At 41.8% G+C, this 13,362-nt stretch overlaps 1 protein-coding gene and 1 long non-coding RNA gene across 8 annotated transcripts in view; one reads left to right on the top strand and one right to left on the bottom strand.

Moving 5' to 3' along the window:
- The window catches only part of LOC129048185 (uncharacterized), a 36,033-nt gene extending 29,613 nt beyond the window's left edge, over positions 1-6,420 (top strand). For both annotated transcript variants that reach the window (XR_008510303.2, XR_008510304.2), the window contains one exon: positions 5,948-6,420. This is a non-coding gene — a long non-coding RNA (uncharacterized LOC129048185). The remainder of the gene's footprint in view (positions 1-5,947) is intronic.
- CACNB2 (calcium voltage-gated channel auxiliary subunit beta 2) overlaps positions 1-13,362 on the bottom strand; it is a 401,876-nt gene that overhangs the window by 56,014 nt on the left and 332,500 nt on the right.

The raw sequence follows: 13,362 nt of genomic DNA, 5'->3' as shown, positions 1-13,362 counted from the left end.
AAATTTAAAATGATTAAGAATTAAGCAAAGGGGTAAATACAACAAACATTTTACTTTGCACCTGTTTAAAATCCAGCATTGTGTCGTTGAAAGGACAGAGTGGCATGAGAGACAGGGCTTTAATCCTTATGTCTCCTGAGACCCCAGTGAGGGAGCTTGTGTCTACACCAAGCCAAAGAACTTTAGCTACAGCAATTGAAAAGTTTGGATTCTCAGGTGTCTGGGTTCACACTAATTTGCTCACTCTCTTCTTCCCTTGGCTGGCTACATGTTTTGTGTAGCTGCTGCCTGTAACTCCTGAGTGATAACTTGGTATTTTTATTCCTTCTCTTTGCTTATCAGTTACACTTCACTCACTTAGCTCTCCCATTTCTTAGTTGGTTTTCTCTAATACTGTATCTTTTTTTTTTTCTTTTTTTTGAGACAGAGTCTGGCTCTGTCACCCAGGCTGGAGTACAGTGGCATGATCTCAGGTCACTGCAACCTCTGCCTCCTAGGTTTAAGTGATTCTCCTGCCTCAGCCTCCCAAGTAGCTGGGATTATAGGCACCCGCCACCACGCCCGGCTAATTTTTGTATTTTTAGTAGAGATGGGGTTTCACCATGTTGGCCAGTCTGGTCTCGAACTCCTGACCTCAAGTGATCTGCCCGCCTTGGCCTCCCAAAGTGCTGGGATTACAAGTGTGAGCCACTATGCCTGACCTTGTTTTTCTTAAAGTACAAAAATTTCAAAAACAAAATAAAAAGCCTGATGTAAGTCTATCTTGCTAGACACCAGTGACATCATTTTTTGAAGAGTCTCAGCCCACGAAATGTGACCCAGCAAATATTCACAGTACCCTGAACACTGAGTTATTTTCACTTTTGTCACCACGGTTCCACTCAGTAATTGTATTCTGTGGCAAGGACAGTAATGAGAGGTAAGAGACTCCAACAGTGGTATCCCTTTTAAACTGACACTGGCATTTAAATTGTTATAGAATGTCTATTCTGTACTTATTTAGAAAATCATTCACTACAAAGAATTTCCAAAGCAGCATTCTAAACAAACACCAGGAAAGCCTTTACAAAGTACATGCTGACAAGCACGGGGAGACACATTATATTTTATGTTAATTCAGTAATCTTCACTTTCTTCTCCACTGCAACAGCTGCGGTTTTAGCTAAGTTCACAGAGGTCTAGCGACCAGAAGTTATACAAATTTCAGCATTTTTATTTCATTATTTATTTTACACTCATGTTTTGGTTTTCTTTTCTTTTCTTTTCTTTTTTTTTTTTTTATGAGACAGTTTCACTCTTATTGAGCCCAGGCTGAAGTGCAGTGGAGTGATCTTGGCTCACTGCAACCTCCGCCTCCCGGGTTCAAGCGATTCTCCTGTCTCAGCCCCCCGAGTAGCTGGGATTATAGGAACCCGCCACCAAGCCCAGCTAATTTTTGTATTTTTAGTAGAAATGGGGTTTCACCATGTTGGCCAGGCTGGTCTCTAACTCCTGACCTCAGGTGATCCACTGGCCTCAGCCTCCCAGAGTGCTGGGATTACAGGCATGAGCCACTGTGCCCAGCCTGTTTTGGTATTTTCTTTAAACCAAAATGATTGAGCTGAGCATCTCCATGACCCAAATCACATGTTTTGGCAGGGTTTAGATTAGTGCAGAGAGTTGTGGGTGGTGAGTTCTGAACATGAAACCCCGTGTGATTGCTCACTCTCTAGAAACTCTTAAAACCTTTGCTGCTGCCCTTACTTCAGTGTTGAGATCAGACTTTCTGAAGGAAAGCTTTGTGACCAATTGTTGCTCTGTTTGAAGGGGCAGAAACAAGGTCCAAAGAGCAGACACAGAAGGAAGGCACAGATGAGCTGAATATATGAAAACTTTTCTAAAATGACAGATGCTCTACTATGACTGGGGTGCATTTTTAGAGGCAAAGTTATCATTGGAACATCTACAAATAAACTCTGAGAATAACTTGTAGTAACTCTAAAGGTCTTTAATAAAGATACCCCAGGCCCAGCGTGGTGGCTCATGCCTGTAATCCCAGCACTTTGGGAGGGTGGGGTGGACGGATCACCTGAGGTAAGGAGTTCGAGACCAGCCTGCCCAACGTGGTGAAACCCTGTCTCTACTAAAAATACAAAAAATTAGCTGGGCATGGTGATGGGCACCAGTAATCCCAGCTACTCGGGAGGTTGAGGCAGGAGAATCTCTTGAACCTGGGAGGTGGAGGGTGCAGTGAGCCGTGATCATGCCACTACACTCCAGCCTAGGCGATAGAGCGAGACTGCATCTCAAAACAAACAAACAAACAAAAAACAAAACAAAACACCCCGAATATCTGCTGAAGGCATCTTCAGTCTAGCCAGGAGATATTATAACTTCCGTAGGTTCTTCTGTCAGTTGACGTTTCAGAAGCAGCGGTTGGCTCTTGGGTACAAATCTAAATTTCCCTGAGGTATACCTGTGACAGTATAGAGATGTGATTCAGCGTGATAAAACAGACTTGTTTTTTTCAGACACTATTAGACTGCAATAATTAATAACTGCCTTAATTTGCAACTATATTGTGCTTCCTATGTAGAAGTCCTGGTGCTTAAATATATCTCAGTTAGTCACTGTAAAAACCAATAAGAGACAAGGTGTGGTGGCTCACGTCTGTAATCCCAACATTTTGGGAAGCCGAGATGGATTGCTTGAGGCCATGAGTTCGAGACCAGCCTGGGCAACATGGCAAAACCCCATCTCTACTAAAAAAAACCCCAAAAATTAGTAGGGCATGGTGGCAGGTGTCTGTAATCCCAGCTACTCAGGAGGCTGAGGCAAGAGAATTGCTTGAACCCAGGAGGCAGAGGTTGCAGTAAGCCGAGATCGTGCCATTGCACTCCAGCCCTCCAGCCCTCCAGAGAGCAGATACTGAGGCACTGAGCTTATATAAGAGTACAATCTCAGGGAAGAGTACAATCTCAGGGAAGAGAAGTGAGGGGCCAGAGAAGGCATCAGGGAAGGAGAGGAAGAGACCATCTGAGGGGCTGTAATAGACTTGGCTGCCACTAGGTGTGATTGATTGATGGCTCAATCCTTCTGGACTATCTTCTGAGAAGCCATAAGCCACATCTCAAGACACTCTGTTAAAGGGATGATGGGTGCCGGGTATGGTGGCTCACGTCTGTAATCCTAGCACTTTGGGATGCCAAGGCAGTCATATCACTTGAGGTCAGGAGTTTGAGACCAGCCTGGCCAATATGGTAAAAACTCATCTATACTAAAAATACAAAAATTAGCTGAGCATGGTGGTACAAACCTGTAGTCCCAGCTACTCGGGAGGCTAAGGCAAAAGAAACACTTGAAGCCAGGAGGCGGAGGTTGCAGTGAGCCGAGATCATGCCACTGCATTCCAGCCCGGGAGACAGAGCAAGACTCTGTCTCAAAAAAATATATATTATATATATCATATATTATATATAATATAATCATATATATCATATATTATATATATAAAATATATATGATATATATGATTATATTATATATTATATATATTATATATTATATATATATCATATATATTTATATATGATATATATAAATATATATTTTATATCATATATAAATATATATTTGTATATTATATATTATATGTTATATATATTATATAAGATATTTAATATATTTATATATAATATATAATATATAATATATATTATATATTAATATATTGTATATAAATATATTAATATATAATATATAATACATATTATATATAAATATATATTTCTATATAAATAATATATAAATATATTTTATATATATATATGAATTTAAAAAGTGAGGATGTAATTTATCAGTTTTGGTCACCCCTTGGTCAAAGATTTTCTGCACTGGGTGTGTCTGCCCAGTGCTTTGTGTACACAAACACGATGAGCACAGCCTCACAGCACACCAGCTGTGGCCAACAAGGAAGACCTGTTGTCCTGATGCAGAGGAATTGCCACAGAGACAGGTGGAACAGATAGGTGAGGCTGAGAGGACGTCAAGGGGTGCTTAAGAGGGGTCTACACTGTTATTAGACATTTCTTTTGATATTAAAAACATATCCAAAATATTTTATCCTTATTTCCTTAGACAAATTATTGACCAAAAGATCTTTATATAAGTCTCCTATGTGGTTAGAAAAAGTGTTTACGTCTGAAAAGATTTGATACATATTACCAAGTTCTCCTCCAGGGAGATGTGCTAATTTTCATGCCCACCAGCAGAGGATAAATTCATCTATTTTCTCTTAGCCCTAAGCACAGTTCCTAAGCGGTAAGAGACAAAATGATGCACTGGAAACATAAAAGTTCTGGATTCTGTTTTCTGCAACTGAACTAGCTACACTTGGTAGACTTAGTTTGGTAATCAAATCATTTCTTTTGTAATTCATTAAGTGCTTATTAAGTGCCTCTTATGCTCAGGATACTTTCTTGGCAATGGGAACACAGAACTCGACAAGACAGAGATTTTGCTCTGTGAGGCTATTATTCTAGCAAGAGAGAAACACGTTGGACTAGTAACAACATCATTCATTGCACTTAAGTTTTACAAAGGAGACACACTGTGTATGACGGTACTTAGCACAGATAACTATTAAACCAATGGGCTTGTCTTATTTTGGATGCTCAAGGAGAATGAGCCTGTTAGTAACGAGGTTAACAACCAAAAGAGAAAAAAAACCAAATCCCACATCTCCAATATTTAAAAAAAATTAAAAATGAATTGTGATCCTCAAATAATTTGAGTAATTAAAAAAAGTCAAGCATATACAAACCTATCCAAGTGAATGTGAACCCCTTCAAAAAAATCCTTGGAAAAAAATGAACATATATTTGAGGGTTGTTTCTCTCGTTTGAAAATTATTTAAAATTCATTTTTTGAAAGTATCATCAGAACCAAAGTCATAAAATTTTGAATGCCCCTAATATTCATAACTCACTTTCCTTTGAGGACAAGTTAGTTTTAGGAAACAGCCCAGGGTCATTCAAAGGCAAGCTGAATGAATACAGCCTATGATCAACCTGGGAGATAACCTTTTTAAATTAAAAACACTGCTTGACTCTAAAAGTAATGAGCTGTCTTCCTTGTGTACTTCATATACTGTATTAGTCTGTTCTCACACTGCTGTAAAGAACTACCTGAGACTGGGTAATTTATGAAGAAAAGAGGTTTAATTGATTCACTTCCTCAGGCTTAACAGGAGGCCTCAGGAAACTTACAATCATGACCAAAGGGGAAGCAAGCATGTCTTATCACAGCAGAGCAGGAAAGAGTGAGAGCGAGAGAGAGAGACAGGCACTTTTAAACCATCAGATCTCATGAGAACCTCACGATCATGAGAACAGAAAGGGGGAAATCCACCCCCATGATCCAATCACCTCCCACGAGGCCCCTCCTCTGATACGTGGGGATTACAATTAAATGTGAGATTTGGGTGGGGACAAAGAGCCAAACCACACCACGTACTATCTCCGCAGACAATCTCAACAATTTGTCAACATTTGTAAAGAGAAAGTTAGTCCCTACTAGAGATCCCAGAAGTTTTAAGTTTTTTTATGGTTCTCAAAAGTCATCTAACTAGAATTTTTATTAAGAACTCCAGGTATACCTACAGTAATTTCTCAGCACAGATCTGTTAAGAGATAGGATCACAGATTCTGTGGCTCTTTGCATTTATCTTGCCAGAATGGAATTCAGGGAATAGGTGTCAGGAAGGATAGACATACAAAAAGATATGTACATATACACACAGATTATATATATTATATAATACAGATATATGTATAGATAACAATATGTACACACAGATATGTATATATATCAATGATCCATATTACATAAAATATATATGTATTTTGATGAAAGAGTCAAACTATGTCAAAATTTGAAGAGATTTCTTCTGTTTTTTTTTTTTTATTAGATACCGGGTCTCACTCTGTCACCCAGACTGGAGTGCAGTGGTAGGATCAGAGCTCACCGCAACCTTGAACTACTGGGCTTAGAGCGATCCTCCTGACTCAGCCTCCTGAGTAGTTGGCCTGTTGAAATGAAGAAGCCGCCTCAAGGTCCCCCACATCCCTCCCACAGCAAAGGCTGTATCTGCCCAGGACCCAGAGGCACCAAAGAGACCAATGCTTTCTGCTTCCCCTCCCTGTTAAGACCAAGAATGCAACCAAACCTGAACTGTCAAGAGACTATTTACAAATTTATCTCTGTTCCTGGATCCATTCAGTCTCCCTAGTAATCCCCTCAATGGAATTCCTATTCTCCCTGCTCCCATGACTTGTTTGGCCAGGACACTGTATAAGCTTCTGAACTCTATTAGGGAATAAGTAATCTGAGATTCTCCCCGTGTGCACATTAAATACATTTGTATGCCTTTTCTCCAATTAACCTGTCTTTAGTGAGTTGCTTTTTCTGCACATTTTCACAGGGTGAAGGGGAAGTTTCCCTTGGCCCTTACAGCAGCAGCTTCAGAAGTTTACTACGCATGCATTTCATACTCAATATCAAGTGGTGACACCACCATTCTATACATTTTTCACCGTATACACTTCAGATATCTTTAATAAGTTCTGAAGAATGTCGCAATTGGAGACAATTCTTAAGGGAAAATGAAAATCACAAAACATATAAGAATTGTGAGCTGTGGTCAAATAGAAGTCAGGGTTCTACCCTGGTGGTTTTCCAGAACGTTCTATGGGAAATAGAAGAGGATGCAGTTGTAAAAGGAAAATAAAAACTCCGGCCAGGTGCGGTGGCTCACGCCTGTAATCCCAGCACTTTCGGAGGCCGAGGTGGGAGGATCACCTTAGGTCAGCAGTTTGAGACCATCCTGGGCAACATGGTGAAATCCCGTTTCTACTAAAAATATAAAAATTAGCCAGGTGTGGTGGCCACGGCCTGTAATCCCAGCTACCCGCGAGGCTGAGGCAGGAGAATCGCTTGAACCCAGGAGTCGCTTGCAGTGAGTGGAGATGGCGCCATTGCACTCCAGCCTGGGCAACAAGAGTGAAACTGTCTCAAACAAACAAACAAACCTTGGAACCCGAATTCACTCTGCCGAAAGAAAAAAAAAATGAAGCTGAAAGCTGAGCCATGCAAGAAGTTACCTTCCCTTTTGTTCCTAAGCAGACAACTACAACTAAAAGGTTAAATACTTCCTACTCTGTGTCCACCTTATCTTTGTAAAGTGCCAATTTACTGAGGGCCGGAGGAATATATAAGTGACTCTTCCCCCACCTGCCCCTTTTCTCCTGCAATATGTGAATGACCACACCCTCCATCTTCCCCCTGCAGCCCACTCTTCTCCTTTAAATACTGAAGCCCTCAAATTCACCTTTGGAGAAAGGCCCAGACCACAGACTGTTTTTGTGATTCCATGTTCTTTTCTCCTGGGCATATCCTTAATCTTGGCAAAGTGAGCTTCTAAATTGATTGAGACCTGTCACAGAGACTTCTGGATTTACACAGTCATGGCATTACTAAAAAGGCTTTGGATGAGTCCAGCTGTCAGAGACATTCTAACAACAGCGACTCCATCTTGAATAGGGGCTGGATAAAATAAGCCTGAGACCTACTGGGCTGCATTCCCAGGAGTTTAGGCATTCTTCTTCATGGAAGGTCAGCACAAGATACAGGTCTCAAAGACCGTGCTGATAAAACAAGATGCAGTAAAGAAGCCGGCCAAATCCCACCAAAATCAAGACGGTGATGAAAGTGATCTCTGGCCGTCTTCCCTGTTTATTATTATTATTTATTATGAGGCAGGAGAATAGGGTCTGGAGACAGGGAACCTAAGGCTGATTCACACTGGCTTCCTAAAACTAAATCAAAAGGAAAACCCCAACTTTCCACGCTCAAATAACAAAAGGACCAAAGGCTATGTCCGTTGCAATACCCTCCCCCTCCTTTTTCTGTGTGGCAGATGAGAACTTTTTTTTTTTTGAGATGGAATCTCACTCTGTCACCCAGACTGGAGTGCAGTGGCACAAACTTGGCTCACTGCTATCTCTGCCTCCCAGGTTCAAGTGAGTCTCCTGTCTCAGCCTCCTGAGTAGCTGGGATTACAGGTGTGCGCCACTACACATGGCTGGTTTTTTAAATAAATATTTTTGGTAGAGACGGAGTTTCACCACGTTGGCCAGGCTGGTCTCAAACTCCTGACCTCAAGTGATTGGCCTGCCTCGGTCCCCCTAAGTGCTGAGATTACAGGTATAAGCCACCGTGCTCGGCCACTGAAATTGAAAGTACCTCTGTTTAGAACCCTCCTGCAACCAATCAGGCTGGTCTGGGGCCAAGTTTTCATTTGCAAAGGAGTATAACTTTGTAACTTCACTTCAGCATCTGATTGGTCACTTTCTGCAGCCAATCAGATGTTTGCATAGGGTATAACTTTGTAACTTCGCTTCACCCTCTGATTAGTCTCCTCCCACAACCAATCAGACTGATCGAGAGCTGCTACCTCATTTACATAGGGTGTATACCAAGTAACAACAGGAAACCTCTAGAGGGTACGAAAACCCCAGAAAATTCTGTAACTGGGCTCTTGAGCTGCTTGCTTTGGCTGCTCTCACACTGTGGAGTGTACTTTGTTTTCAATAAATCTCTGCTTTTGTTGCTTCATTCTTTCCTTGCTTTGCGGGTTTGGTCCACTTCTTTGTTCACTATGCCAAGAACCTGGACACCCTCCACTGTAACAATAATACACTAATTACAACGCATTAACATGTTAAAAGACACTCCTGCCAGTGCCAGGACAGTTTATAGATGCCATGGCAATGTCAGAAAGTTACCCTATATAGTCTAAAAGGGGGAGGAAACCTCAGTTTCAGGAACTGCCCACACCTTTCCTGGAAAACTCGTAATAATCCACTGCTTGGTTAGTATATAATCAAGAAATAACTGTAAGTATATTTAGTCAAGCAGCCCATGCTGCTGCTCTGCCTATAGAGTAGCCATTCTTTTTTCTTTTTCTTTTTTTTTTTTAACTTCTCTAACAAATTGCTTTCACCTTACTCTATAGCCTTGCCCTGAATTCTTTCTTGCACAAGGTCCAAGAACCCATTCTCAGGGTCTGTATTGGGATCCTTTTCTAGTAACACAACATTGGCTATGAACTGGCCAGTATACCTAAACCATTTCAAGCCCAGTTCCCACATATTAAAGAGGGTTTTGTAACTGTGAAGTGAGTCTGAACACACAAAGCTCTCAGCACAGTGCCTGGCACAGGGGACACACTCAAAACAAGGTAACCGTCATTACATGAAGTTTCAGAGGATCTTTCCTAACCAATCTTGAGTTCTGCCAGTTTAGTACTAGTATGATTTGTTATTTGGGGTAAGGTCAGGGGGAGGATCAATAAGGTACCCCTTCATTGAAAGATCAATAAGTGGAGCCATACTCTTGGAATGTGGTCCAGCGGTGAGCATCACCTGTGATACTGTGATACAATAAGAAATGCTTATCTGATCTGCACACCTGTTTACTGGAATGAGGCTCCTAAAACTCTTCTACTCTCCTGAGTGTTAAGTGTCTTTTGGCATGCTAATGAATGACTGGTGGCTGGGGTCTCCTGGAGAGCCTTGGGATGGGGCCTGGGTGCCAGAGGAACCAACCCTAATATTACAGGTTTTGAACTTTCTGCCCCAACACCCTGACCTCTAGAGACAGGAAAAGTGTTGGAGATTGACTTAATCGCCAGTGGCCAGTGATTTAGTCAATGATGCCTAAGTAACAAAGCTTCCATAAAAACCCAAAAGGATGGAGATCTGAGAGCTTCCAGGTGTGTGACCCCAGGGCCGTGCTGGAAGGGTGGCGTACCTCGATAGGGCATGGATATTCTGCACCCTCTCCCACCCCTCTCCCCTCTGGCTGTTCCTGAGTTGTATCCTCTTATAATAAACTAGTCATCTAGTAAGTCAGCTGTTCTCTTGAGTTTTATGAGCTCTTCTAGCAAATTACAGAACCTCAGCAGGGGGCCGTGGGAACCTGTGATCTGTAGCCGAGTTGGACAGAAGTTGAGGGTAACCTGGAGACTCATTACTTGTGCCACTGGCATCTGAAGTGGGACAGTCTTATGGGACTGAGACTTCAACCTGTTGGGTCTGCACTAACTCCAGGTAGATAATGTCAGAACTGAATTGCAAGACATGGCAGTGGCATCTGCAGAGAACTGGAGAACTGCTTGCTGTTGGGGGAAGAAACAACCCACATCTGTTGTTGGAAGAATTGATAGTAGTGGGAGAGTAGAGAGGAAACAATTTTCCTTTCGGTGCCCCAACATTGAGTGGCACGGAGCTAAGGAAGCCAACATTGAGTTGCATCTTTCTCAAGGCAAGGTAGACGTGCTTCACAGCTATAAGGTCACCCATCCAGGTCTGGAACCGTGAGCTGTTACTAAGGAGAAAGTGCATGCATGGGAACACAATCCCCAGGAAAACAGTTGGGGAGTTGGCATCTCCACCTTTTAACAATCCATGCTGATTGCATAATGGCACCTTAGTTTAGGAGCCTGAGCACCTGGCCTGGTGCACCTGGCTTAGTTTAGGAGCCTGAGCCTAGGCATGTCCTTAACGTTAGCAAAATAAGCTTCTCCATTGATTGAGACCTGTCACAGAGACAGGTCTTGCTTGCTACCGGAGGGTGACTGTGGAGCCAGAGTCCACCGTTCCTGAGAGTCCCCCTGCTCCTCTGGCCCTAGGCTTCCTTGTATATTAAACAGCAAGTCTGCAGGGTGCCTTTCAATTCTAACACATTATACTCCCGCCAGCTGCGGTCATGTTCAGACTTGCAATGTTCCCCTTCGCCACCATGACAGCTTCTTCCTACCCAAAACTATAATTATATGTTTTCAGAAGGCCCATTTTCTATGTGAGAAATTTCAGCAAAACATCTCAAAACATCATGTTCCATCATCTTAACTATTAGAGATAAAAGAGCTCTTAGTGAGCAAATCCAACTCTCGCATTTTAAAATGAAAAACGGAAGCCCAGCAATTTTGTGTCTCACTCAAGGTCACAGAGAGCAGCGTGGCGGGGAGCTGCACCTGCAGCTTCTAGCTCCTTGTCTGGCACTTAAATCCAGTTACACCCTGGCCCTGGTTCTGATACATGAAAAACCCTATTGAAACCTTAGGGAATTATTTTTCACTTTAGATGGCAGTTTTCAATTGCTATTTTACAGCTAGGAAAAGATAAGTATATTTTTTAAAGAAGCAAACGCAACTGTAAAGTCAATCTCCTTCTTCACTTTGGCTATTTAAAGCAAGTTACGTGAATTCTCTGGGTGACTGATAAGAGAAGGCATGCATTTCTGGCATCCCTTACTAACACACCAGTGCACCAGATGAGTATTGACTGATGGCTCGAGACACTAATAAGTCCAGAGTCTGTTCCTAGGAAAATGCTCTACATGCGTCATTAAGGCTATTTTCAGGCTTGCTGTCTTGAATTGAAAGTAAACTAGCACTGGTGATTCTGAATTTAAATGTGATTTCAGTAAGGGAAGGAGAAAGCACATCTTTTCAGGGCTTGGGACCTGGCAATATTTTTTAAAAGGCTGTAATAAATCTATAGACTTTTACAAGATATTACTTTTATAAGTTCTTTGAATAACAACCCACATATTACCTGTGTATTTATCAATTCATATTAACTTGAATCGAAATACTCCTACCCAAAACAGGCATCTGTTTCCACTGCAGATGGGTCACACCGTATTATACCAAGTAGAAATCACCTGTGATACGTTAACAGGCGAGCGGGGCCCCACCTGAAAAGTATTTCACAGAATTGCCAGTGGGTGGAGCTAAAGCATGGACAATTTTTAGTGATGACCTTCAAAAGCACCACAGTTGACTCTCATATGTGTCTTTGATTAAGAACCACTGATATTACCGAACAACAATGCAAATTTGGCTGCACCATTTCAACATATCCCACGTTCAGGAATGGAACTCTCCACTGGAAGAAAGAGAGAATGTATTCTACAGCAGCGATGCTCAAATTTGATTTTGCATCATTTTCAGCAGCTGCGGTGGGTCTTCTTGAAAATACAAATGGCACATCTCACCCCAAACCTAATAAACTGAAATGGCTACAGAAAGGTGAGCTCAGGTAGCTACATTTTGAAGCAAGGTATAAAGAATATTTAGAAGCACACAAAATTTGAGAACCAAACCTCTCTGAAATTTTTCCTGAAAGGCTGCTTGTTTTCTAAAGATTGAACTGAAAATAGTAAACCAATACGTTTATTAAGGAGATGTAGTTGTATCAGACACAATTTTAAAACAGACTTAAATTTAAACCAAAGACACTAAAGCTCTTCCACCCACTCCCTAAACCTCCATTGTATGGGTTAACAGGCTAAGGAGGTGGCTTTTATCATGGAGCCAAGGTAGGCAAGAAGAGTAGAAAAATGGGCTGGCGGTTGGGCACAGTGGCTCACGCCTGTAATCCCAGCACTTTGGGAGGCCAAGGCGGGCAGATCACCTGAGGTCAGGAGTTCAAGACCAGCCTGGCCAACATGGTGAATCCCCGTCTGTACTAAAAATACAAAAATTAGCCATGTATGGTGGCGTGCACCTGTAGTCCCAGCTACTCGACAGGCTGAGGCAAAAGAATCACTTGAACTCAGGAGGTGAAGGTTGCAGTGAGCCGAGATCCCAGCACTGCATTCCAGCCTGGGTGACAGAGCGAGATTCCATGTCAAAAAAAAAAAAAAAAAGAAGTAAAGTGGGCCGGATATTAAAGGAATTGAGACTCCTTATTCAAGAAGGCTTCAGTTGGTCAACCATGGGGCTCAAGACAGAAAAGAAAGCAAAGCCAGGAAGAGAAACTGAAACCTGTAAGGTGCATACGACATCAAAGAGCAGATGTACAGGAATGGGGGCTGTGAAGGAACCAGAGAGATGACTAATAAAAAAGGGAGATACGGGAGTTGAACACGTCTAGGGTGAGACATATTTGTTACTTTACATGCAGGTCTTCCAAAGGCAGTTAAACAGAAAACAAATGCCTAGTGATGTTAGGATGTTGCTTGACTAGTATATGATATTTGTGGAGGTATTTATAATTTTTAAAACATCTTTACAGATTTCATCATTTACTACGTACATTTCCCTACCTAGCCATTTCTTCTTTACCTCAATTATAAAAGGACATTTTTTAAGATCCCTTCTGAGTCAGAAAGTCAAATATTTTCAACAGGTGTATTAAGTACTATTATTCCCACTTTGCAAATGAAGAACATCAGATGGCAGGCCATAGTTATATGTGGTAGAGACAGGACTCTAAGCTGTAATTCCAACTCCACTGCCCCATAATTTCTGCTCCA

Source organism: Pongo abelii, chromosome 8 (assembly GCF_028885655.2).
Source record: "Pongo abelii isolate AG06213 chromosome 8, NHGRI_mPonAbe1-v2.0_pri, whole genome shotgun sequence".
Lineage (NCBI taxonomy): Eukaryota > Metazoa > Chordata > Mammalia > Primates > Hominidae > Pongo > Pongo abelii.
The sequence above is the reverse complement of the archived record's forward strand: the minus strand, read 5'-3'. Positions and strand labels throughout refer to the sequence as shown.